The sequence below is a fragment of the Lissotriton helveticus genome, chromosome 5_1 (assembly GCF_964261635.1).
Source record: "Lissotriton helveticus chromosome 5_1, aLisHel1.1, whole genome shotgun sequence".
Classification (NCBI taxonomy): domain Eukaryota; kingdom Metazoa; phylum Chordata; class Amphibia; order Caudata; family Salamandridae; genus Lissotriton; species Lissotriton helveticus.
Window position 1 is genome coordinate 1,796,785,454 of NC_136065.1, and position 27,607 is coordinate 1,796,813,060.

The 27,607-nt window shown below is 43.0% G+C and overlaps 1 protein-coding gene across 5 annotated transcripts in view; it reads left to right on the forward strand.

Moving 5' to 3' along the window:
• Window positions 1-43: 43 nt before the first annotated feature.
• LOC144755819 (ADP-ribosylation factor 1-like) overlaps window positions 44-27,607 on the forward strand; it is a 161,385-nt gene continuing 133,821 nt past the window's right edge. Inside the window, exon 1 of one of the 5 annotated variants that reach the window (XM_078645104.1) lies at window positions 44-704. The gene's annotated coding sequence lies outside the window, so the exon portion shown is untranslated. The remainder of the gene's footprint in view (window positions 705-27,607) is intronic. The other 4 variants (XM_078645107.1, XM_078645105.1, XM_078645106.1 and 1 more) reach the window with 4 other exon arrangements.

Below are 27,607 nucleotides of genomic sequence, written 5' to 3' on the forward strand. Positions count from 1 at the left end.
GTTTATTTCCCAAGATAGGGCGTGATCTCTCGTTCAGCTGATCATGAGCACTCGCCCTTAAGAGCAGATCACGTGCCTAAATGGTCACTTTACTTTGATGACAGGGGAGTGGCAAATGGCTAAAGCGATACATTTTGGTAGAAAACCTCAACGAAACCCGCTCCGATTGGTCCGCCAGAGGTTTGCGCGAGCTCCCCCTAATTACAAAACTCACACTAAGACGTTGTAGGTCATGCTTATTTTACCAGAATATGTTGCACTACGTGGTTTTTATTACAAATTGGATTGTGGTGCAACCCGAAATCAGTCTAAAATGTCAAAAATAAGCCCGTAAACGCAGCTGTGTGTGCGTACCTGCTTACATTGGAGCCTTACAGTGAGGCTCAAAGCGATAAGCACTCTGCCTATTCCAGTAGAACGTGTTTAAGACCGGCTTTTCAACTTTCACACAGTTATATCCAGTTAACAGGACAGCTTGGGTTGGCGCTCCGCCTCTACCTCCCCGGAAGCGTCTCACATTGGCTAACAAGTGCGGTAATGGGCGGGCTGCCTGCCACAGTGCACGCGCGTCCATTTACTGTGACGCGCTCTTTTGGACTCACGCTCGTCCCCGCTGGAGTCGCCATTTCGATCGTTGGAAAGAAGCAACTGGAGGTTCCCGGAAGAGAAACGGAGGAGCCAGCAGGAGGTGCGGGGATCGTGAGGTAAAGGGATGGGCGACGAGGATCCGTGGCCATGTAGTCTGATAGCGGCTTGGGGGGGTTGCCGTGCTTCTCTTCGCCCCGGCAAGGCCCTTCCGGCCTCGGATGTTGCGCAATTTGGGCAGTGAGGAGGGAATGCTGCTGCCTGCGCCTGCTCAGATAAGCTACCAACATCACCGACTCGTAGTCTCGTGACACTACAAGAAGCACCTCTTCTAAGTGTCTAGGCGAGCACACGGACTCCTTCAAGGAGATAACATCTGGGTTCTCCATGGGGGCGGTGGTGGGCAGGGGGCGTATCCACTCAGAGGTGTACACCGGCTGAAGGAAATTATTCTTGTAGCCCTACTCTGAATAGAAGTAGTAACCAAGAAACCGGCACAATCTGTTGGCGCACGTATTTGCTGTGCTTTGCCAAGACGCGGTGGGTTTTTATGGTGCTTGCTGTGTGTGTGCAGGGGCCATACATAGGAGGTTGCTTACATTTGCTGTGAATATGACCGGAAATGGTAGATATGAAAGGCAGATCTAAGCCCAGAAACAATTTCCGTGGTGGAGCCTAAAGGGTTGTTAATGATGCTACTGTACCGTGTCATTCTAAGGGGGTGGAATTCCCGTTGTTGTTTGCAAGGGCACCTTACCTGAAGGCACCTGTGTAAATGGCAATGGTGCGATAATCTTACAATGGGCTAAAAAGACAACTCTCGCTACGTAAAATAGTGCGATATGCCTACATAATTGGGACAGTGTTTAAGATCTGTAAGAGAGCTAGGACACGACCCCCCCCCCCCCGCTTCTTGTCGTATTTGTGGGGTGTGCGATAGTACATGAGTTCAAACCTTTGCCCAAACAATGCTAGTGCGTGAAAATGACAAAATATGGTAACAATGTTGTCACAAAATGTGCTGCATTGTGCAACATTTATTTTATTTCCTCATAATTTAGTCCACCCTGCAGCATAATTTGGTTCTCTCCTGTCAACTAATTCCAATAGCCCTGCCTATTGTTTAGAATACGCATATAGTGGGGGTTTGGCAAGCCTTGTTTGGACCCCCCTCAAGCATTTGCTGTAAGACAGCCGTAGTTACATATTGGATCGACTCAATACATATTGTATGTCTCACCCCAAGATATTTGCGGGTTGGTGTATCGTTCTGTATCAGAAGTGGATCTTTTGCAATCCAAGAGGATTTTTTTCCATCTGAAAAGTGCAGTCGGTCGTCATGTTTTATCATATTTAATTCTTGAACTACACTCATTGTGTACTAATGGCAGTACTTTTTAACTGCAATATTTGGGCTTCTTTTTGGCAAAACAAATTATTTGCTATTGATGGCAAATTGTGGTTTCTCTAATGATTTGCATTAGAAGAATGACCTGGCGTCCCTGGCAACCATATTAAACTGCCGGTCTCTTGAGTGATTCGCACAACCGGCAGCTTTACTACCCCTGCCATTTACTTGATGCTGACATTCAAATTTAGCACCCCTGTCCCTTTGGTAAAGACAATATGTTCGGCTTATTAGTGAAAAGCCAGGCATATTGGCTTTGTTTATGCTTATTGTTGATGCCTGACGTGGACAACTTTCAACCGACTAACCGTATTTTCACATGATGGGGTAGTCTTGTGTATTGTACTTTTTGCCATTATTTTGGTTATTACGTTTTCAAGACCATTTTAAGAAGTAACACTCATCCTAATCCTGTATGTTTGGTTGGTGGGTGGACAAGAAATGCTGTATTTTTATTGCAATATGTCGGTGCTGTTTTTGTAGTTGACTACGACGTGAAGGTCGTGTTTTTAGAGCCTTCCCACGCAGCTTGTAGTAGTGGTACAAGATGTAAACCAGACCGCATTTTATTACCCCCCCCCCCCCCCCCCCCCCCCCGTACGTGTTACAGTGCAACTTCATGTTCTTGTGTTGTAGGCTTCATGAGGATAGGGACCCATTTTAAGAGTGACATTTGAATCGCCTCCATCACCTCTGGTACTGTGTTGGCCTGATACTGTTACACACTTCACTGTACTTCCTCACTAAAGTATTCTAATCTGTTCATGAGCTCTGCATTCGTTGGTGGATATTACGTCATCACCCAGCCACGCCGCCTTAACCTTCCCTAACTACGGGACAGCACTTACCCAGTTGAACATGGCTTTGGTGACTGAGCCGTGACTCACAGCCTTACCTCCCCGTGTACGTTCACTTGTCTGCCTTAGCTGAATGGGTTTGTTCTCTTTGTGCTGTAATCCATTCCTTGTTCTTGCAATATGATCGGTACAGGAGAGGGAATCACATTTTTTAAGGGGACTCTATCACTGTCTTCCTGTTACATAGCTTTCTGCACACTGCATTCACACGTCCATTTCCCTTGGCTTATCTCAACGGCCCCCAGTGCAGAATTGAAGTGATCGTGCTCTGGTTTGCTTTTTAGCGCTGTAAACACTGAACTGTTTTGAAGTTTTCTTTCATTATTGTGCGTGCTCAGTGTTTCTCTCAACTTTTGCACGTCATTGTGGGCTTCTCGACCCACCGGCTTTCTCTTCTGTGTTCTCCCTAATAGCCTCACGTCCCGCTCTAGCTCATGTGCTTGTCTTTCTCCCCCCCTCCCCGCCACCTGTGCTAAACTTCGTTCTCTCCGGCCCATGTTTCCTGCATCAGGCACTACGATTTCTTCTAGGGTTACCACCTGCCATGGAGGCACATTTTAGTTATTATTTATTTAAGAGTTTTATATGGCGCTGGCCAGACCCAAATGTATCGGAGTGCTTTACCTAGAAAGTAAAACAAGTCCCTAACCAAAAATGTGGATCATGTATTCATTTGTAATCTTGTCTTTTGTGTAGTTTTCTTCAAATCAAATCAAAAATAACTTTATTCGGTTTTCAATATGAAAGCCACAAAAGTACAAATATACACAGTAAATAACCATTAAAAACATTTAAAAATTCATGATATGTTAAAATTAATCTTTCTTATACTAGACAATGCCTTTATTAAAGTCCATGTTTAAGGCAGTTTTTGTGTTTCTCATAAGTTCGTACGATGTTTAAGGCACACTCTAAGGTAATGTGCCACAGATTTTGACACTAAAGTGTTTTCCAAAAACTGCAATGCCAAATATGCTGGGCGGCATCTTCTCACCTTCATTACTTTTAAGATTGGTAGGATCCACCTTTTACGAAATGATGTATAAAATGTACAAAAGAAAAGGACATGAATTGTGGACTGAGAGGAAGTAGTCACAAGGGCACATTGTAGTATTGTGTGTCCAGATGTTCTGAGTAGGAAATGAAACCATAATATGAAAAAGATTAAACCTGAAACGGGTGAGAAGCAGTTTTTCGAATTGGGTCAGGTCATGTTGCAGATATGGTTGTATAGAAGGAACGGTTTGTATCATTAGGCAGTTTTGTACTGATGGTTTACTTATTTCTGTCATCAGTCGTGATTGGGTTAAATGAGACAGACATATATTTTTTAGATCTTTTTTCGCTATGTCTGTTACTGACTGCGGATCGTCAAAGAACCTCGAAAAACCAATGTCTGCAAAAAAAGATTTTACATACCATAACCACTTTATCTTTTCCATATGCTCTAGTTTCATACAGTCCTCAATGATTGCTCTTGTGAGCTGGCATTCTTCCGTAGCCCATATTCTGCGCCATAACATTATGGGCTGGATCTTGATGAGATCTGAGATATGATCTACTCCGAGTTCCAAATGTGGTCGTGCTCTTTGGGACAGCTAATAAGAACTTGAGGAAAGAGTTTTCAATTTTCGGAATTTGTTCTACGTTTGCTATTCCCCAAACTCCTGCTCCGAAGATGGCCGTGCTAATGCATTTTGCATTGTAGATCTTTATCATCTCTACCAGGGTTTTTTTTCCTAGGCGAAGAGAGAAAGCTTTTAGGGCGCCCACTGTTCTTATGAGTGATAGCTTACGAGAAGTGATTACTTCTTTCCATTTGAACTCCTCGTCAATGGTGATGCCAAGATATGGATAAGTTTTAGTTCTTTCAAGGGGCAGATTGTCCACCAGGATTGTCTTCACCTTTTTCCCCTTGTTGCCGGCATGCATCACAAAGGTTTTTTTAATGTTGACTTTTAAATTGAGGTTAGTCATAAAAGTACAGTAGTTGTTTAAAGCTCGCTGTAGCTGAATCGGAGTTCGGGCGAGGATCACCGCATCGTCGGCGTATAACAATGCTGGGATTGGTCGCCGGCCTGCAGTTGGAAAATCTCTTGCTCCCTGTAGCATTGCCGCCTCAAGTCCATTAGTGTAAAGGTTAAATAAGAAGGGGGCCAGCACGCACCCCTGCCTGACCCCCTTCTGTATTGGAAAGCTATCTGTGAGTTGGCCTTCCAGTCCATATCTTACTTTTCCCGTGGCGCCAGAGTATAACTCGCGTAGAAAATCCACGATTGCGGGCTCAATCCCCATTTCCAACATTATTAGCCATAGTTTGGAATGTTCTACACAGTCAAAAGCTGCCGTGAGGTCGACATAGACCATGTGCAGACTAGATTTTTTTTACTGTTGTGTATTTTGCGGCCAATAAGGTTAGATTCAAGACTTGGTCCACGGTACTCAGACCCACCCTAAACCCATATTGAAGATCTGAAAGTACCCCATGTTCTTTGGACCACTCCTGGAGACGATCAAGAAGTATCCTCCCCGCCATCTTTCCCGCTGAGTCCAAAAGCAAAATGGGTCGATAACAGGAAGGACTGTCTCTGTTGCCTTTCTTGAAAATAGGAACTAAGATTGATGTTGACCAGGAGTTAGGGAGGTTAATTTCCTTCGCTGCGTTCAGTACCTTTGTTAGAAAAGGGGACCAGAAATCAGGGAAAAGTTTGTAACGGTCCATGGGAACGGAGTCTGGTCCTGGCGCTTTGCCATTTTTTGCTGACTTAATGGCTTTCTTTGTCTCATTGATGGTGAAGTGTATTTCTAACTGGTAATTCGCCGGTGATAGGACGGGTAGAGGGGCTGGGTCTCCTAATTTTACTTCTCCAAAACCCCCTGAAAAATACTGTACCCAATCCTCCGCATTTATTGCAATGTCTAAGGAGGGACCCTCATTGCTCCCGGCTAAGAATGGCGTCTTAACTATTCTCCAAAAGGCTAGACTATCTTTTTGAGTACTACTATCTACGAGTTGTGTCCAGAGGTTGCTTTGTATCTCTTTTTTCCTTTAAGTGCATGCGCATATAGTTTCCTTAGTTGCACTATCTCTTCCCTGTTTCGATCTTTCTTTGCTAGGGCTTTCTTTAGGTTCGAATAGGCTTTTGTACACTGGCTATTAAACCATCCTTTTCTTAGTGTGTTATTTTGTTTTCTTGGTTTGGTTAATTCGTTTCCTATAATTTTCACTGTTGCATTGTAACCGTTCAGAATTTCAGCTGCAGTAGCAATAGGGTTTAGGCAATCATCGATATGGGTCCTGCATTTTTCAATTATTCTTTTGTTGATTATTTCTTGATTTAGGTTACCCCACTTTAGGGTAAAGCCGTTCAGTCTGTTTAGTGTGAGTGTTTCTTGATGCAATGGAGCAAAATAGTCCTTTACTTGGTTCTTTTGATGATCAGGCTCAGAGTAGGTTAGTTTAAGTGGATAATGGTCACTGAGTGCGTTGTTATTCACTTCAAAGTGCTTTTTCCGTGTTGCGGTGTTGGTAGAAACTAAGATGTAATCAATTAATGTTTGAGCGCCTCTTCCATGAAAAGTTGGTGAAAATTGGGTTGTCGGTGTCATTATTATATTGGCAAACCCTAAATCTAGCTCAATCATGATGGTCTGCATGTTATTTCCTTCATCCGTGTGAGAAAAGTGAGTTAGAAGATTGTCCTGGTCTTCTGTGATCCCGCATGTGGGTATGTTACTTTTACTGCATAAGTGTAGATTAAAATCTCCACCCCAGATTATTGAGTGTGTAACTTTGGCGTTTTTAATTTTTTGCATGTTTGTTACGTTTCGCTTAGAGTTTTGGATAGTTCCGTCAGGCTCATATTGTTATAGAAGTTTATTATTGTGTAGATAACTTGATTAGTTACTTTAATGTTAATCACTTGATAATTCTGATGAAGTGCTATGGGCGTTGTTTCCTGACAGGGCCAAAGGTTCGAGATGTATGTTATTAGGCCCCCTTTGCTTCTCCCTGTAGTTTTCTTATTTTCATGATCAACACAAGTGTATTACAATAATGGATTGTTTTTTAATGTTATAATGATGAATAAAAATTGATTTGTACATTTTTAAGAAAAACTTTGTTTTCTGCATTTGTGTCGACTACAATTACGCGTTAGTGTGATCTTTCTGTAAACACTATATGGCAGAGGAATATTTGATAATTTCTGCATTTTTGTGAATGTATCTAATTGGTCTAACCCCACTGAGATTACAAAGCAACACATGATCAAATTTTTTGGTTAGGGACTTGTTTTACTTTCTAGGTTTTATTACCCTGTCCCTATTTTGGAACATATGGTTTCTCCTTTCGTTAATTCAGAGCGCTTTACAACATTTATCATGAAGCAATCGAACACAAAGTAAAACAATCACATTGATTCGTGACAAGTCCAATTCAGGGAGGGAGGAAAGAGGAGCGAGTCAGGAGGTAGGTGAGGTGATATAGAAGCCTTCTTATCAAAGTGACTATATACTGCAATGGGCAAGATTCAACGTTAGGCGGCAGCTATCCATTCAGGAGAGTTCGGTTGAGGAAGAGGTCTTTGAGCTGACATTTGAATTTTAAGAAGGAGGGGTTAGTCCTGATATGGACTCGGATGGATTTCCAAATTTTGGACGCATTTCCAGAGAAGGAGCGTGATGAGGTTTTTTGTTTGCGAGCTTTTGGAGGTATGAGAAATAGTGTTAGTAATCCTGAGGTTCCTTGTCTGACCGGCCTTATTGAGTTTGGAGGCCAGGTAGGGAGTTTTACCAGTGTGCAGAGCTTTGTGTGTGAGACAGGCAGTTCTGAAGTTGGCATGCATTTGGATTGGGAGGGGTCTGCTCTTTGTTGGATATGAGAAGGATTTTTGTCTTATTTTGGTTGAGTTTCAGGTGGTTGAGGGATAGCCAGTGTTGGACTTCTTAGAGTGTCGTTTAGTCTCTGAATGTCACCAATGGAGGAAGTGTGTCGATAGATCTGGGTTTCGTCCGCATAGAGGTGGAAGGGGATGTTGACTTTTTTGAGTATGGTGGTGAGGTGCTCCGTGTAGATGTTGAACAGTGATGGGGAGAGAACTGATCCTTGAGAGACCCCTCTGCTGATGGGGAGTAGGTCAGACGTGAAGTTTTCAATTTTTATTCTTTGGGTGCCGTTCTGCAGAAAGGAGGTAAACCACTGCAAGACCACCTCTTCTGCTTCAACCATTTCTCGAAGTACATTGATGAGCAGTTTGTAGTCTACTGTGTCGAAGGCTGCCAACAGGTCCAGGAGTATGAGTAGACCGCATCGGTCCGTGTCGATTGATTTGTAGACATCATCTTTGACATTCAGGCTCGCTGTCGCTGTGCTGCAACCTTTTCTTAAGCCCAATTGGTGAGTGTCTAGAAAGTTGTTACTGTCAATGTGTTGGGTAAGTTGAAGGAGAACACATTTTTCCAGGATTTTGGCTAAGAATGGGATATTGGAGACGGGCCTGAAGTTATTGAGAGAGTGTGGGTCAGAGCCCATTTTCTTTAGTAATGGCGTGACTTGGCCGATTGTGAGACAATCTGGCATGACTCCGGTTCTCAGGCAGCTATTTATAATCTTCGTTCAGAGCGGGGCTTGGGTGAGTTTGAGCTTTTTAGCCAGTTGGACAGGGATAGGATCCGAAATGTGTGACGAGGGTTTAGAACTGGTAATCATTTAAATGATCTCTGCTTCGGAGATGGGATTGAAAGACTTCCAGTTGTAAAGGTGGCATCTGGGTGGGATGTTATCACCTTTGCCGGGGGGGCGGGCTTTTGTTAGTGGTCGGCGGTGGTCGTCCAGGGAGAGCTCAATCTTGGTGATTTTACTGTTAAAGAAATTGGCAAAGTTATCACATATGTCTTTGGAAGCCTGCACTGAGGATGAGGGGGTCTTGGTTGTTTGTTGTCTAATGAGATGAAATAATTATTTGTGCCGATTTTTGGCATTGTTTAGTGCATCACAGAAGAAGGACGTTTTTTCATTCTTGATGTGTTTTTTATATTTCCTGCGTTCAGATTTGAGTTGATCAAGGTGGATTGTGGACGGGTTGTTCCGCCAGAGTCTTTCTGCAGCTCTTAGTTGTCTTCTTTCAGAGTTTAGGTCTGTGTTGAACCAAATCTTGATGGAATGTTCCTGACTATTTTTTGTTTCAAGGCAGCTATTTGGTTAAATATGGAAGTCCCTGTTGAATTGCAGTGCGAGTTAAGTTCAGTTGTAGAAAGGTCGCATGTGGTGGTGGGAAGGAGTGAACTTACCGTTTCTTCAAGGACGGCAAGGGGATTCGGTCTTAGATTTCTCGCCCAATAGGAGGATTCCTGTGTATGTGGTAGGCAGTGGATCGTTTGGTTGATGTGGAATAGAATGATGTGGCGGTCTGACCAGTCAACAGGAAGGATGTGGTCAATAGTGACTGTATCTCTGTGAGCTATAATGGCATCCATGATTGAGCCTCTGTTATGGGTTTGCTCTGTGCAGTGTTGGATAAGATTGTTGTTGCGCAGAAGTTCGTTCAGGGATTGGATCAGAGAATTATTTTCGTCATTCCAATGTAACTTGAGGTCACCTAGTATTATGTTGTTGGAGTCCAAGAGTGAGCAGTGTGTTAACAGGTTGGAACGGTGTTCTCTGAATGAGGGGGTGTTGTCTGGTGGATGGTAGAGGAGATGGCAGTATAGCATTTTGTTGTCAATCGTCTACAGTGAGGCAGCAACCTAGTGAGAGCATGTTTTACTCTAGGAACCACTCGTGGATGTTTAAAAACGGAAACTCCAAGTCCTAAAATTCAAGTACGTGTTGCATGCTGTTGACTTTAAAAGTGTTCATTTTAGGCCTTGCTTAATTTGAGCCATTGGTTGCTGGTGGGGCCACTTATTTTTGGGGACCATTTATTTTCACTCCTGAAACTGACCCAGAGCAAGAGAGGAAAGGACATAAAAGGAGTAAAGCAAGAGAAAGGTGGAAAACCGTGACAGAAGGGAGAAATTAGGGAAGAAAAACTTGCAAGAGTGAGATAATGGGGCAAAGATTGCATGGTGGTGGATAAAAGTGACATCAGGGGAATTTAAGATTAGGCAGTTTTTGTATTCAGCAACCCTGATATTTTGCAGAGTCTACCAGGGGCATCTGAAATCTTTAGGCGCTGGCACATATTATTGTACAAAAGAAGCCTAGGTTGTAGGTATTACACATGATTAGAGCTTATTGGTTCCCTTTTTTTGGGTATGTTTAGTTGTAACACCTCTAAAGCACTGGGGCAAATAATTGCTAATCTGGGATTGACGTATGGAATCCCAGTTTGAAGTGAAAGGAAAAAAAACATGGACTGCAATGACATTAACTCAATGTAAGGTACAACTTTTTGAGACCGCTGTTACTGCAGTATGCAACGTTTATTTCTTCTTCCTGTGCTCAATCTAAGGTACAAGCTAAACTAGAATATTGGTAGTCTGGGTAAAGCTAGTAAAATCTCATCCCAGCATATATTAGAGACCTTGCAAATGCACTTCAGGAGCTCGTTACATTGCGTAAAAGGGAACCATTCGGAAACTGATTTCATTGTCCGGACAAAAGCACTTTCTTCTACTCATAATAAAGTGTTACTCAAAGTGGCACACACAAGGCATTACAATGTTACCCACATGCCCATTGAAAGTTAGGAGTTAAATTGGCACCTGCACGGCCTTACTGGAACTAACAGGGCCCTGTCTAGACTTTGTTAAAACCAGCTTGTATGTCTACAGCCCATTGGAGGTTCTCCAGATGGCAACCATGGCAGGAGCACAGGCAGAAGCAGCGGAGTGGGCACTAGTGACCCACTAACATTGGTCCTCCTCTGGCTGCCTAGGCCCATGGCTATCAAATGCCTTCTTACCAGACGCTAAAACTGGAAATCTAGATCTTTCAATTCATATGTTGATGAACAGTTGCCGACAGAAAATGTCACATAAGACCTTATAAATCACAGCTTACAACAACAGCATTGTAGATGCCTGTTGGTGTGGATTGTTAGAGATCCAGGACTGCACATATAGAACCATGCTTTTGTTCCTCAACACTGGATGTCGCCTTCAAAAGAATACTTTTGCTCCTCATAAAATACAACTATTCGCTAAATACATGGTGCACAGGATATGATCAACTGAAATTCCTAGGTCCATTCATAGCAGTGTCTAGGAAATTGGAAATAAGTAAATGAACAGGTTTACTAAAGAGATTTTTCTAGAGTTCCCAAAGAAAATATTAATAAGTGTAACATGGTTTGGAAAATATTTCTACTTCTTTTACGCTGGTGTCAAGCTTTTACCAACAATACAGACATTTTTACACACAAAATATGACCAAGGGTAGTGATCCACTTTTTCCTTCATCTGTAAGTGATTCCACCAGAAAGCAGATGTTGGATAGTCAGATTTGCTAGCATTTAAGTATAGAAAGTTAAGTGCTGTAGGAAATTATTGTAGATTAAGTAATTTATATATGCACTTTCTTCCACCCACCAATTAGAGGACCATCTGATTGGTTGTTTCCACCATAAAAGAAGAATCATATGTCAAACAGGAATCAAGTGATTGGAGATTGTAAAAATCACTGGTGGAGCAATGATGGAAAGATTTTTCCATAACTGTTTTATTGGCATCTCGCTCATGCCTTTCATCTGTGTTTTAAAAAAAATAACGGGGGCAGATTGACATACATTATACAGGGACTGGCACAGTATCTAACTTGAGTTGCTGAACCGTTGCACTAGTATGTGTTTTCCTGGTTACTTTCTTTTGGAGAGTTCTTGGATTTTAAGATGGTAAGATTGTCTCAGCCTGCAATATAGTCAATGCTATTTCCTGCTTAGTAGTTTCCTTTAGAGCTTTAAAAAAATATGTTTTATAGTTCCATGTTGTCTACCACACTTTGAGTTTGGCTTCCAGACAATACCGAGTCCTGTTTGTTGCCACCAGTGCCCTGAACAATATGGATGGATCATAGTTTCAGGAACTTTTCACTGATGCATAATTCTTGATCTCTCATACTTTCTAGGCGGCGTTTAAGGCATTTTGGTCTTAAGTTTGTTGCCTCTTGGCTTGAACAAAATTGGCATACATAGAGAGCAAAGCCGATGGGATCAGAACGATTTCATAGCTATAGAGATGGATAATTTCATTTGTATAAAGGTCATAGATGTGAGGATAATAATTATTACTCTTTTACTTTCCCTACTGAGTAGCATAGAAAATCTTTTTTTTAAAATGCAATAACAAAAAACCATCAAGGGTACACACTACAAATGGTAAGCTTGCCTGAAAGGCACCAGCACTTTCTCCAGTCATTAGACTGCTCCTCACATAAGGGCCTTAGTTCCCCCTGTTCTCCCTTCACACAAACTATGAAACAAGTTAAATCCAAGTGTTAAATCTTTTGTCCTTCTGGTCTAATCCAGTCAGATATATGAAGGAAAAACAGGTTTACGGTATACAACGTCCTGAATGTGAAATTTAAAACTTTGGAACATAAAATACGATAACACATCATCATACATTCTCCTCATTACTAGACACAAACTCATTTATACATCACAATAGTGATGACATTTTTCATTCTGATGGAGGTAATATCAGTCGCACTCCCGCTGGGCAGAATTCTGCTATCATGGCTGCATATTCCCCAACATAATAAAAACAAAAGAACTTACTCTCTGAGGGCTGTATTAGAAAATGTTTTTGGTTTATAATAAGCTCCAAGGCATTGGAGACCCACTGCTCAGGAACATCCAAGAAGGCGGAGTGTGAGTATCTGATTTGCTGCTCCTGGCCACCGTAGATGCCACCCTATTTGTGGTGAACATTCTTGGGTAAATCCAGAGCCTGAACATCTTCACCTGAAGATTAAGGTGCAAGGCAAACTGGTCAATCTTGCACCATCTTAATCTGTCCACCAGTCATGAGTCCTCCATGTGTCTGGAGTTCACTTTACCACCACCTTAGATGCTCTTGGCAGTTATTCCAATACCACAGATATCTGTTTGGCCATGCAGAAGTGTCAAAAATCATTGGCTAACTCAACCAAATTCTTGAATTTGGTACTCCCAAGGTGGTTTATTATTATTTTTTATCACCAGTATATTGTCCATGTGATAAAGGATGTAACAAAATACCCTGTTATTTGTGAGACATTTCCACCCAAGGGACCCAGCCAGAATCTCCAACCAATCGATTCTCATCTTGAGCTCTTCTTTTGACCTCAGATCTCCTGTAGACATACCTCCACTACACACACTCCACGCCAGTCTGCTTGTGTCCAACTCTGATGTGCTTTGTGGTGTTCCCAAAGATAGCCCTGCTGTTCTGGGCATCCATGGGTTCCAACCCGCACTGAAGTTCCATACTGGACTTCTCTGACAGGGAAATCAGCTCTGCATATTCTAGACCCTTCTGGAGGTGGAGGAGGGTCATTGCCTCTGAAGAGTACAATAGTACAGAGGACCCAAAAAGATCACCTGGCTGAACAACAGTAATAGCTCTACCAGCACACCAGAAACTCTTGTGAGACTTTGTCCAATGTTAGAGCTCTCCGCAACTATTTGGTGATTTTTTTTTAAAAATTATTTTTATTTTTTATTTTATGTATTTATTTATTTTTTACTAATTTCTTCTTTGGGAAATGAAGCTTTGCTATGACGGAGTGGATCACAAGCCCTAAGAAGGTTATAGACTAGCAGGGAACTAGGTCCAGCATCTCTCCATTAATGAAGAACACCAGACTCTATAGAAACTACACTATCACCCCCATAGTCGCTTGGAGTAGCCCATGAAACTGATCCCTCAGGAGGATATTGTCTAGATATTAATCTGTGACCCCTGGACCTAGGGAACTCTCAAACTGGCCCGAGGAGCTTGTGAAAGCGCAAAGGACTTCCCAAAGAGAAGTACTGTGAATTTGATCTGGCCTCATCAGCGGAATTGTAGGAAGTCCCGATGGGGACCACCAACTGGAACAGTCATGTAGATGTCCTTCCTATCCAGCCTCCCCATCCATTCATTCTGTAGAAGCAGGTCTCAAATTAGCTGAATCCCTCCATCTTGAAATGATGGTAATGTAACCATCCTTTACATTTCTGGAGGTTGACCACTGGATAGAATTCTTTCTTCTCCACCAGAAATCGGTTGTTTGAGAAGCCTTGGGGATTGACTGACCAGACAATGGCAAATGTGAACTATTAAGTGCGCCTCTTCTGCTGCCACTGTATCACTTTGCTCCTGGAAGAAAATCAGTGGCCTTGCCACCTTTCTTGCCGCGGGGAGCTATAAAACTATCTGAAAACCTCTTGTTGGTTGTAAAACCTGTGCATTTGTTGTTGAGCAATGCCAAGCAGTTAGAAACTAGGCTAACCTTCACCCTAGTCTTAGATGGGATGAAAGCACAAGATCCACCTGTGGGCCCACCTAGGACATTGAGGCTCCTCTGAAGCACCTGCATGCGCCCTGCCATGGCCACCTCTGGTTGGGAAGAAGCCCCGTTATTTGGGTTTATTTTGGAAGTGCAACATTCACTTGATTTACGACTTGGTTTGCAGGGCACACTCCAAAAACTTCCTTAGTGTTGGAAGATCAGTTTCCTTCATGATGGGGAATCTGTGAAGATGACGGTACTAGCCCTTTTATTAGTTTGAGGCCTGCCACGTTTCCCAGGGCCTGCATGCCAAGACTCTCCAGTATTTTCTGCCTTTTTTTGCATTCTGAGACATGTACGCTTGTTTAACTATAAGTCAAATAATGGACATAAAAAACCTGAGCTGGACCTTCTTTTCGTGCATGGATCTGAGAAACTTAGCAGTTATGGTGCTTTGTAGCTCTTCGTCCAGTCAGTCACTCCGATGTGATCGTCCACCATTTGTAGAGACGTACTCCTCACATGGCGAACATCCTTCCTGTTCCTAAAAAAACAAGTAATGTTGTGGAACATCTCATGGTTCTGCTAAGGTTAGGAGTTTTAATAGTGCAATTGGCATTGTAGTAGAATACTGGCACTTCAATTCAAAAATCTTTATTCGGAATCGGATATATCCATGAAAGCACAAGTCCTATAGCAGCATAATAGTAAACAAGTCTTATTGATAATAAAAGCAATAGGATAAAATCAATTCATATTCAAACGTCCAAATATAAACCAATAAAAACAATTTTCCAACTAGGGCCCTTATGCCTTTTCACAATTATAGTGGGGTGTTAAAAGGGCAAGTTGTAGAGAGTATCCATATATTTCACATTACTGGCACATCACTTGTCATGTTGCACTTGTTGCAAAATATATATTTCAGATTACTCCTATGTCAGTTTGGCTAAAGCAATTCCAAGAAAATATTGGATTGCAAGTAGATGCACACGTAGAAAATGCATCCTCATAAATTCTGTTCAAGGCTCTGTTAGCCATCAGATCCTACAAAGGAAGGGACCCGCCTACCTGCACGACTTACTAACTCCCTATTCCCCTACCTGCCAATTGAGATCTAGCGGGACGGGGCAGGTGAGCACGCCTACCATCAGGAGAGCAAGGATGGGTGGCCGTTTCTTTTGCTTTCTGGCAGCACAGCAGTGGAATGAACTCCCTCAGGGGCTCCGGCTGGAGGTTTCGGAGTCTATTTTCCATAAGCAGTTGAAGACTCCTCTCTTTCCCTCTGACTAGATTCCTATCTATTGTTCATCTACTCTATGGTCCTCTTTTGGATGCTGGCCTCGGATTGTACCGCAGCGCAGGGACACACTAGCCTAGTGTAACCATGCACTTTACACATTTTATTATTATACAGAAGAGCAGTGGCGTTCTTAAAGTACTCTCGATTAGGATGGACCACATGTACAGTAGTGCTCTCTTGTTGCTGTATGGACAATAAGGATTGCACTTTGGGGCTCATAATTGGAAGGTAATCAAAAAACAAGGATACTACACTTTTACATCTTGGTACAATATCTGGTCAGGAGTTGGGCTGGTCGAGTAGGTGGCGACGGAATGGCTTGTTGCTTTACATTGCTAGTAGCTAAGTCCTGTAGGAGTTTCATGTTGGGAGTGAGGGAATCTGTTCCATAAAATGAAGGGTGTACATGGGCATTCTGGCACATGGATGTGGTATGCTGCACTTGTGGCCAGTAATCTGCACATAGTCAATATGGTGTTTCTTAGGATTCTACTACACATGCTCAAATGCCTTAGGGGTGATAAGTGTTTTGTTGGTCCTGTTAACGACCGCTACTGTGTTGGGGAATCTTACAATGGTATATAATTTTGCTTTCACTGCTTTAGTCATAAGGGGAAAATAATAGATATTGAGATATTGGACAGGCCATGTGCTTAAGGAGGAGATGCATAACCTAAGTGCACGTCGCGTCCCGCGCTGTACACATCGCAGACAGACACTCGCTCACACCCCCCCTCCCCCACAGTCACACACACGCACTCCAAGACACACACACACGCACACACACACACGCACAGGCCGCCTCTCCCCCCCCCCACGCGTGCGCGTACATGCTTTCTCCCCCCCCCCCCCCCTCCCTCCCCCCCCCGCGCGTGCGCGTACATGCTTCCCTGTCCCCCCCCACCCCCCCCCCCCCCTCCCCCTCCCCCCCCTCCCCCCCCTCCCCCCACCTCCCCCCACCCCCTCCCCCCCTCCCCCGCGTGCGCGTACATGCTTCCCCCCCGCTCAGCAACGCACTCACCGGCTTCCTCTCCTCAGCTGCAAGGCCCGGCAGCAGGACTCTTCTTCCCTCCTTCGGCACCGGGGCGCAGGGTAGGCTCCTGCCTGCTCCGGTGCTCCAAACACGGCTCCAATTGCGGCTCTTCCGTGGGAGGCGGGGTAGGCTCCCGCCCTCCTACTTCCTGTTTCCTGTTGTCGCGCCGGCCTGCCTGACTTCCTGGTCGCAGGCCGGCAGAGTAACGAGGATGTTTTGCGGTATTTATTTATTTATTTAATTATGGACTTTTATATAGCGCAGACTTTACCCGAAGGCGGTATTTATTTATTCATATATTTATGCATTTTTATATAGCGCAGACTTTACCCGAAGGCGGTATTCATTTATTCATGTATTTATGCATTTTGAAAAACGAATCTGACTTTGTGTAATACTTCAGTGAGGATATCTCATCTAACTTTCCTGTCTAATGTTTATCATTAGGGGCAGAGACAACACTATGCTAAGTGTTTGCAGAGAGTGCGCGCCTTTTATTATTACACAATAATGTACACATTTATTTTAAGACAAAAGATGTAAAATATATTTTTTATTTCGTCTATAACGACCATCCACCAAATCTACAACGGACACAATATTTAACAGAACATTGTTTTTTTTCTCTGAAACCATGACTGTATGCGTGATCCCCTCCTTCGAGCCCCCGCCCCCTCAGATCCTCAGTGCATCCCAGTTGACGCACTGAGTTGGACATCCCTGTGTTCTGCATTTCATTGTGAAAGACATAACTATACAAGATCGTGTAGAAACAAAATGCTTTTCTACCATAAACTTCGGGGTGAAACTTAAAAGTTGGCATGATTTTTGTGAGTGTGTGTTTTATCTGACAGCACAGTTGTCATTTCATGCACAGTTGCATACACAGGGGCAGGAATGCTTGCTCTTTAAGCAGTGTAACCAGAACAGAAGGGCTTCAGAAACAGACGTGCGTGCACAACAGAGCTGCTCGCCTTTTAATTCACTTGCAAGAACTGGAGACATGATTTTAGTCTTTTTTCCCCAGTTGTTACATAACTCCTTAATTCGTTCTGGGAAGCACTTGTAATGACGTTCGCCATTAAGAACCGGACGACGATTTCCCAGAGATCTTGCGGGGTCCAGTCCTGTTTTTTCATCCAGTCATCCCGGTTTGAGTCCATAGGTTGACTGGGTTTGCTTAACCCTGTGAAAGGTGAGGGCGAGGAAAGGTGTCCATTCACTCCCAGTACAAAGGAGCATGGAAGTCTATTCACTGGGCTCTGATAGCAGCATGTGGGTCATCCCTGACCCCTGGCCACCCTTGTTGCTGGTAGTAAAGGGCGTTGCAGTGAAAGGGACTGCGCTACACCACCCTCTCCCACTACAGATTACCCCATGAAGCAGACATCTCAAGCTCATTACATGTGGGTAATTCCTACCGGAAAAAAAATACTGCAGTATGGGAAGGGCTCTCCTACTGGGAGCTGCATCAGGAGGGAAGGTCTATACCGTGAGCACTGCCATGTGATTGTGCACTGATTTATTTTGATTGCTCAGGCTGTATTAGTGCTTGTGCAATTTTATAATGTCATTTCTTCAATACATTGATTGCACCATTGCAACACTGCACCACTATTTCTGGTGGACATAAAGTGCACATGTGAACTATAACAAAAATTTATCTGGGTTAAAATGATAAGACGAGCCAAATTTGCACATATATTTCTGGATTGCAGAGATTAACTTTAGTAAGATTTTTTACTTTCAACCACACTGCATTACAACATGGCACAAAAATAATAAAGCCAATAGATATTGTATAGGCAATACCTGTAGGGCTATGCCGATGATTGTTCTTTTAAAGTCTGTATAGCTGAGTGTGTGAATGGGTGATATCCTGAACCATGACATACCTCTGGTTACACTTGAGTGTGTTTGGGCTTTCCCGTGAGTCTCTGTGTCTGGCTTCAGGGGTGGCAAGGATCCGTGCTGAGATAGATGGCTGTCTGTATGCTTTTAACCCCGTGCACCATCCCAATCAATAGGATTAAATGCTACCTGGAAGGGGTAAACAACCTTTTACAACGACCTACCATTACAACGCAACTTTTACAACGCATTGCTATGGGGGGCGCTCTAGGATAGGGAATAGGTTAATTTACTATCCAATAACCTTCCCTACTATCCATGGGGACTGGAGTTGGAATAGTAAATTAAACTATTCATTATCCAGCGCCTAAAAGCATTATGCGTTGTAATGGTATGCGTTGTAAAAACCGCGTTGTAAAGGTAGGCATTCCTGCACTTATATTCGACTGACTTGAAATAGGGCGGTTAATGCCTCACTGTTCATTTGTGGGCACAGCTGTCTGTCACAGAATAAAGTCGTTCTTAGACAGCTGCTGTTCCACTTAATGTTACAAATACTATAGGTGTCACATTTGTGAAAGTTAAAACTATTGGCATTGTAAATGACAAAGCTATTACTTTAGCTATTACTATAGCTATTTTCACAACCAACACATAAATAAAAAAAAATGTAATTCACAATACCAATGGCTCAAACTTTCCTAATGCGAGACCTATTGCATTGCAAATGCTTGTTCTCTTTGTAGTGGGCACCTTGACCTGATACAGGTTACAAATTACTTTCTGTTTGAAGCAGGAGGGTATCTCTTGCTCCATCTCTGCTCTGTACAGCCATTTTTTACAGGTACATCCAACGAGGCTGGTTTTGGGGGTGCACTGATCGTGTCAGGACGGATGCATATCAGAAAGAAGCACTACATGCACTTGATGACACTGAAGCGTCTAAGCCTATACACACCATGACCTAATGTATTGCGGATATCTTTTCATATCTTGCCTTATATTGAGGCATGTTACTTTTTGCCATATTTATTTTATTAATTGTTAATGGCATACATTTCACAGCATTCTTCTGCAATAAACTAGTAATGTACCTTAAGTAAAAGTCAGCTGTACGCAATCACCAACTGGAAAATGCAATGAAACTAAAACTCTTTTCCTACTCTGCAAGCTCTCAAATACGATGCCCTGTACGCTTTCTCTGTGTGGCTACACTTAGGCCAACATACATAGTTTAACATGGAGAAAATTTTATTGTGACTTGTCTGTATTTTTCTTAAAACTCTCTTAACCACCCTTTCTATTCCTCTAGGGTCTCTGTTCATTTATACCTCCCAGTTCATTATTCGTAGATTTACTAATTTTTTAACTGAAGAGCCCTCAGTCTTGTTGAGGAGAAGCATAAATATTGTAGTCTGAGCAGTAGCATATCAGAGTGGCAAATTGGGCGAAGAATTTGCTTTCAGACTGGTTGAAGTTACTCATCATTTTTCATTCCTGCCTAGGCAGTGCTAGTGCGGTCTCGTCCCAACATACTGTATCTAGCATATGAGCTTGAAAAAACACTCCGCTTTGTAATTTGTTCTTGTTGCTGTTCTTTACAAATGGTGGCTTTTCATTGGTGAATACACTTAGTAGTCCCTCCTTTTGGAATTTTGTGTCCTCCCGTGAGGACTGGCCCTCTTACATGTGTTCTTAGTGTTCAGGTTATTTATACTTGGAGAGAACTTTTATTTTTTATTGTTTTTTGGATGGGCTGCATCTTTGCTTCGTAAGTGTTCTGTTTACTTGTGCACTGAAACGTCTGTTGCTTCATTTGCTGTCCCATCGCTTCATTTGCTTTGTCCCATGATCTCCCTATGCCCCCCCCCCACCCCTCTTGACGCTTCCCACAGCACTTCTCCAAGCCTCCACCACCCCTCTGAGGCCACTGCTTGCCGGCCTCCGTTGTATTCTTATGTTACTTTACATTTCCCATTTTTAGCTTTTAATTTTATAGCGCACCTATCCACGTGCGGAAGGGATAAAAAAAATCAGGCTGACACCACACTCGAACCCGGGTCGGCAGCTCTCACCGCTCTGTCATATCCTTTCCTTGGCCACGTTGCAGGGTGCAGTACCGTATGTGGGCAGAAGAGGTCACATGGGTCACCTAGTGACAGCCTGTGGTACTGCTCCCTCTCAACTCTGCTTGTTTCATACATGTTAGTGAGAATTAAAGTTAAAGCCCTTCCCTGATTGTTGGCGTAACAGCACTGCTTCTTCATTCACTTGAAATCGTCAGGCGTTGAGACGAGAACCTCACAAATTGACCAAATCGCCTTTTTATAATATATATGATGGTTAATTTACAGTAGCTTATTTTCAGGAAAGCAAGAGTACACTTGTCATCAGCAAACTCTTGACTTCTTAAAGTTAAATAAAGGGATACTTAAATAGAACATGTAGATATGTTTAATGCGAGTTTGAAGCAAAAAAAAGTGTTACTTTCCAAATACTAATGCTGACATGCCAACAAAGGCTGTCTTTTCTGGAACTGCAGCACAGTTGAAGAATTCAAGCATTCTAGTCTACTGTTTATAATAGATTGCTTAAACACCGCATCCATCTTGGGTGTGTCAGCACCAACTACACTAAATGTGCTGAAACATAGATAGACATTATCTACAAAATATATTAAGCAACCGTGCTTTACTTTTTTCTTGTGCTAAGGTTATAAAGTGCATTAAATATCGGAATAACGTTCACAGGCTGGCTTGCATCATTTAATCGGGGTTTAAGCCACACACAGCTCAACATTCCACTTCCTGCCTGTTTCTGTTGTAGCCACATTTAATTACCTACCCTCCAATCTCCAGCTGCATCCTCTTGACCGATTGGGTTAACAACTTGCATTTACAACACCAATAGCTCTAACTTTCACCAGTGCGAGACCTATTTCATTGCAAATGCTTGTTGCTATTGCTATCGCATACCAGAGTAGGTTAACCTCTCTTTCCCTATTTTTTTTTTTTAGTCCAGGGCCACTTATTGCCTCACTGCGCCCAAAATGTGGGAAGCCAAAGGCCATTCCTGATGAAGTATCCCCTCAAAGTTATCAGGTCTTAAACCCAGTGTAACACTGTGTCTCCAATAACCAATTAATATGGCTAAGGCATGAAGGGTTCCTCCTGTTCCTTGCTCCTCCAGATGAGTTCTATGTCATGGAAAAGATACAAAGTATAAGAGATGAAGTCATGTCATTGGTGAATTTTGTATGATGTTGCCTTTAGTGAAACGTTTTTGAATGTTCTTGGAATTTCAGGCCAGGGAGTTTTCCACAAATCTTCCAATATGTCTCCCTTTAAGTCCTTTTTTTCTCCCACCTAGATGTAACAATTAGTATCTAGTCACTCGTCTGCAGTGTTGTGTATGTTTGAGATGAGTCCTCCTAACCCCATTTGCATTTGAACTACCTTCTCGAACTGTGTGAGGTGCCTGGTATTCGTTTCTGAATTTAGTGGGTGTAATGCTCAATGCCTCAGCGGACTGTATCGGAGCCATTCTGTTTCTGAAATTACAAATTTCAAATCGCACTTTTGGAATGCTTTAATCATTCCCTGGTGGAAAAAGGTCTGCCATTACTCTACACTATGTTCTTCCTATCCGTGAAACGTGGGGCTCCCCAGGGTTACTGTTAAGCCTGGATTATGGTGTATAGGAGTCTGGGTTGATGAGAACATATAGAGACCCCCTGTTTACTGCTATTTGGATCAATACCTGTAGGTCAGTTTTAACAGTAGCCACCAGGTAGGCCTTTGGAGGGTGGTGCCCCCTCCTCCCTATGCCCACCCTGCACCCCTCCCTTTCGACCATTCCTGGTCCCATAAGTAGGATCCTGTTATTGCCCAGACTAAAAAAACACATCTCAGATTCTAGGCCGTTCTATGATCATGCGTAGGTGTTCTGTCCTGCTGTATTGTAGGAGGTCTGGCATGTTTGTCCTCCTGACTTCCTGGGTACCATGAAGATTTTCTTAAGGATTCATGCTTGAACCCTGCCCATATAAATGCCATTGTACGTTTGGGATAGTTTTTAGAGTGTGCTACTTTCATGCTAATAACAAAGCCAGGCAAAAGGAGCCTGAGAGCGAACATTTATTGTTGGTTCATCGAATGTGTTTTCCCCAATCTTCCACCCTCTTATTTTGGCAGGAGACATTTCAGAGTTATGTTATGACTGGTCATATCGGTTGTCACCTCACTTTTTATAGATGATAAGCTGTAGGTATTTCCTTTTTTAATAAATGTGTATTTAGGCATTACTTTAGAGATGACCAGTAATAGCCCATAAAAACACCTATGAAGAGTTGCTAAACCTGAAGTAGCATATAGTTCTCTTTGGTTATTTTGGGATTGCACTAATTTTCAGGAGCAAGTATTTAAGCCCTTTATCACAGAGAATTGCAACACTATCAGGTTAGCAAGTTAATTTAAAGTACTCCTTGAATCATACAGTCGAACTCCCAAGTGGCCATGCTTAAATTAATGCCATATAGTCTGCATCAGTTCCCTCAGGATGTAGATTTTGAAACCCCAGCGAATACAGATTTTAAGTGATGACATTCTGATTTAATAGAGTACAAAAAATATGATCACCATAGCCAAGCCTCAAAAGATTTGCACTTGAAACGATTTCCAAATTGAGAAAGTGCATCTTCCATGATTGCTTTGTTTTCTTGCTTTCTGGAAAGGCACATTTTGGGCGGGAAGACCTGGTGCACTTGTTTGTGCAGAAATCTTACTCTCAGTTAAGGTTTTTTAGTTCTTAGGTGATTCCTAGCATTCATTGTCTAAAATGATGGCTGATGCTGCCTTGGCTGGAAATTAATGTGTATTCTGGCTCATCTGTGCAGTCACTGGAACTAATCCCCAGGGGAATCAGGCTGTTTGTCAAGTCCACAACAAAGGACAAGACGACTTCAGGAGAACTGTTTTGTGAATCGTTCGCTACAACATCCATAGGACATAGGCCACTCTGTACCAGTGCTCATTATATAGACCGCATACAGGGTCCAAAAAACAGGAATCATCTGCATTGCCTTGAATTTAATTTGTCATGAAGTCCACTTGTGGGTTTTTTTGTAATGTATTATATATAATGGGCTGACTAGAAAAGTTTAATGGGGGATTAGCTTGATGGCACCATTGTCCTAACCATCTGAGTACTTTTATTCCTACAACTTAAACTTTCGTAGATGTGTGTTTTGTGGCCAGGGCGGATCGTCTTCTGAGACCAACGTTTCTGGGCTTATTAATAGTAAAATAAAAAAATAACTGATTCTAAGTAAATACATTCCCTAACTGCCAGTGCCAAGGTCCCATAGTTTATAGTGACCAGCTACTCTGCGCCTAAAATGCAGTTCCCCATAGGGAGCGTACTGTGGGTGTTGATACTGCATCTATGGGTACCTGAATAACGTTTAGTTGTTGGTATTTTAAACGTTGCTCTTTTTCCAACTATGCGGTTCCATAAGAGACCAATCCGGGCTGTCTTTAACTGGAATCCCAAGACACAGACACTTTGTCCAGTTTTATGTGTGCCAGGCTGTAGTTCCTCATGTGTGTGGTGGAGTCCAGGTACCTCTTGAGTGGTGGGCTACTGGGTTTGTTCAGATTATGCTGCAGTTTGGTTAACATTGCGGCCATTTCTTCCTTGGGTGACTGTTAGATCAACACTTTTACTGCTTTAGAAACATAACTTTTAGAACACATGGAGCACTTAACAGTGCTCTTTTTGCTACATGTTCACTAAACAGCAGAACTGCTGTTCTGTTCCCATAAATTGTCTATTGAAAGCAGGTGGTTTGTAATTGCAGTGTGTACAGTCCGTAATGATTTAAGAATCGAACCTTCCACTTGTATTTATTTCATTTTCGCAAGATGTTTGATTGTATGCTTCTTTTTACTTTGTTTTTGAAAATGTATTTTGATATGTATTACATGAGACTTGTGCTTTTAATCTATTTAGCGTTAATTAATGCTCGCCTACCACGGGTACTTAAAGTAACCTCTGCAGTGTAACGTATCTAGATGAATCAATTTTCCAGGTTTCTTATCACCATTGTTGCAAATTCTACACGTTTTAACTAATGTCAGAGGCATTTCGACCGTGGTGAAGACTTATTTATTTAAGCATCCCACACCCGCATGGCACCGAAGAACTCTGCGTCATGATGAAATGTAATTAATGTTCACTTCAATCTGCTGAGCTATTTGCCTGCCAGCTCGCAGCGTGATTGGGAATTAAGATCCTACAATTAAGAGACTGCTTCACGATGGATGTTGACGCTGATGCAGTTATTCAAGCATTGACCATTTTCAAATGGAGGTTCCCGTGCCATGCAGCTTCTTTAGTGATCACGGTTTGTTCTGTTTTTAAATGGTTTGGGAAGATCAGCTGCAGTGAATTACCTAAAAGGTTTCTCTTCCCACTTTTTTTTACCTGTTGAAAAGAAGCGGTGAATTGGCCTCACTTGCAGCTCTAAGTGCCGCAAGAAGAGGGCTCCCGTAGCTCGCTGTGCCGTAGGACTCGAGCTGCACCTAAATGCTGAAGCCCCACATGGTCCACGCTTTTGGGGTTACTTGTTCTCTTACAGAGGGGAGGCAGATTGGCAGTTACGGGGCGGGACCAAAACGGATTTGCAGGTGGCTAGTTTTTGTAGTGGCACAGGGAGCAAACCAGCATTGGCAAAATCTGCTCTTGCTTTGCTAATGCTTTTTGGATGGCAGTAGCTTTTATTATTGTCCGCATTTGCAAAGCCAGTATCGGCGACAAGTATTTTGACGTTTTAGTTCTGATCTTTCAAGGAGTCTGCACCTTGCATGACTCCGCATTGTGGGTAATTTTGAAAGCAATTAAAAGCACGACTGGTTTCGGCTATTGATGGCTTTGCAAGTACGAGCGCAATTTTAAAGATTTAAAATAAATATATTGTTTTTCATGTGCTGTACTAGCGCAATTCAAAAAGAATCAACTTTGGCAGAGCCAAAGGTGGTGGGAGAGTGATGGTGAAGAAAGAGAAAACTGGGTGAGCTGAAGCAGACGTGACACCGAGCTGCAGCAGATTTTAGTGTGGGAGGATTACAAGAGAAACTAGGTAGCGGAGCTAGTGAAAGACCACAAACGTACACTCGAAGTACAGACCAGAGATGGAGAATTAAAAGCAAACTATGATCTCCATTGGAGTGCTGTATCAGAATGAGAGTAAAGAGACAGGCGAGCCATCCAGTCAAGAGCAAAGAACTGTGGGGCAGTCCAGAAAGCCATCTAGTCATCACCAAGGGGCTGACCCAAAGCCCACTCTATGTAATGTTCTAGGCAATGCTGTCTGTAACAAGGCGGCAAACTGGGAACTGGAATGTGGTTTGCAGGGTTTACCCAGTGGCTGGGATTAAATCAAGTGTTGCACACTGCAGTCCACAGTAATTGCATCGTTTTGTGGGATGTGTTGATTCTGATGTGTGAAATACTGCCCAAAGCCAGGTGCTGTTACTAATGTCAAGCGGTATGGCCTAATTTGCACAAAGGCAGAGGAAGATAGGAGAATTGAGTGCTGTTTAATGTTATTCTTCCTCTCCCACTGCAGCCTACATGTGCTGCCCACCCACTGCGGTGGCAGAACGAACTGTCAGTGAGGGGTTTGTGATTCATGGTTTAATGAACAGGATTTTCTTAAAGGAAATGTTAAAATGTTCCATGCGCTCCTTTTGCTACGCAGCAAGCGCCCCCCACCATCAAACCATTGTGCGAGCTATAGACTAGTGAAAGGATTCGCGATCAGGTGGTTTTCTTGAAGGATCCACGCTCTCGATGCAGCTGTGTTAATGTGAGGAAAATGCTGCTGATGGATTGCAATAAACTCAAATGTTACCATGGAAACCATTGCATCACAGCCTATGTGCGACATTCCACTTACTCCAGCAAACAGCCTATTTGTACATTACCTGGTTTGTGAGATAGATTTCACATCCGAATTTTTTTTTTCCAAATGTACTTTATCAGAAATGTAATGGCGGGCTGGCACAAAAATCTTCTGTTTATGCACACAACTAGTTCTTGAAACATCACTCTTCTGGCCCCTGTCTGCCACTGAAATAAAATATCGCTAGCAGCAAGGCTGAAGTTTAACCTCAATCCAGAACGGCATCAACCCTCTGCTATCACAGCAGGAGGAGCGCTCACTTCTTTGCCATTGCATCTCGTCACCCGAACCACAATCTGCTGTACCCTTCCTTTTTTAGGTCTCGGCCTGCCAATGCGCTTGCGCATTGCTGGCTGAGATTATAGTAATTGGGTAAAAGAACAGTCTACCAACGGTGGATTTGGCACAGTTCATGTGACCTATGCGCGTGCACAAACCAGCCCCGTCACAAACAACCATTTGTCTGTGCCTCCCGTCACACTTCAAAGCTGCCGCTCCCCGCCCCCGCATCAGACTTCAAAACAATGCGCTCCTGCCCCCCCTCCCCACCCCACAGCAATGCCAAGAGCTTGTTAATCCTCCTTGTGATAAAACCAGCTGCTGCCGCCCCCAGGGAAAGTTTGCTCGAGCTGTCTCCTTCACTAAACCCCACCTCTCGGTCTTGTTCGTCTTCACGTCTCATCCTTTCTTCTTTGCGCCCCTCTCGTTCACCCTCCGTCTTCTTCATTTCTCTCCACTCCCTTGTCATATTTTTTATATATTTAACTCCTTTCTCGCATTTTATTCTCTCTTCTTGTTTCCCTTCTCTGCGTTCCTCTCACCCCGCATCTCAACCCGCCCCTACTTCTGTTCTCTTTTGCTTTCTCTTCTTACCTCACCTTATCACTTTCTTCCTCTTAGTCTCTTTCTTTCATGTATTACCTTGTTCTTCATTATCGCATATCCATCCACCTTTCAATATGTGAGTTTAGGGAGTGCACTGTACAAAATACCCCATATTCATTTATGTGAAGCGCTTCTGCGCTTCATTTCACTTACATAAACAAATGTGGAGCTATCTCGGCGCCCCTCTACTCTGGTGCTATGAGCCAAATGAGCTTCATGTTTTAACATGGCAGCCGACAACCAACGGTGCACAGATGGTTGGCTCTACGCTCACCACAATCTTGTTATATGGTAGATAAGATGTCT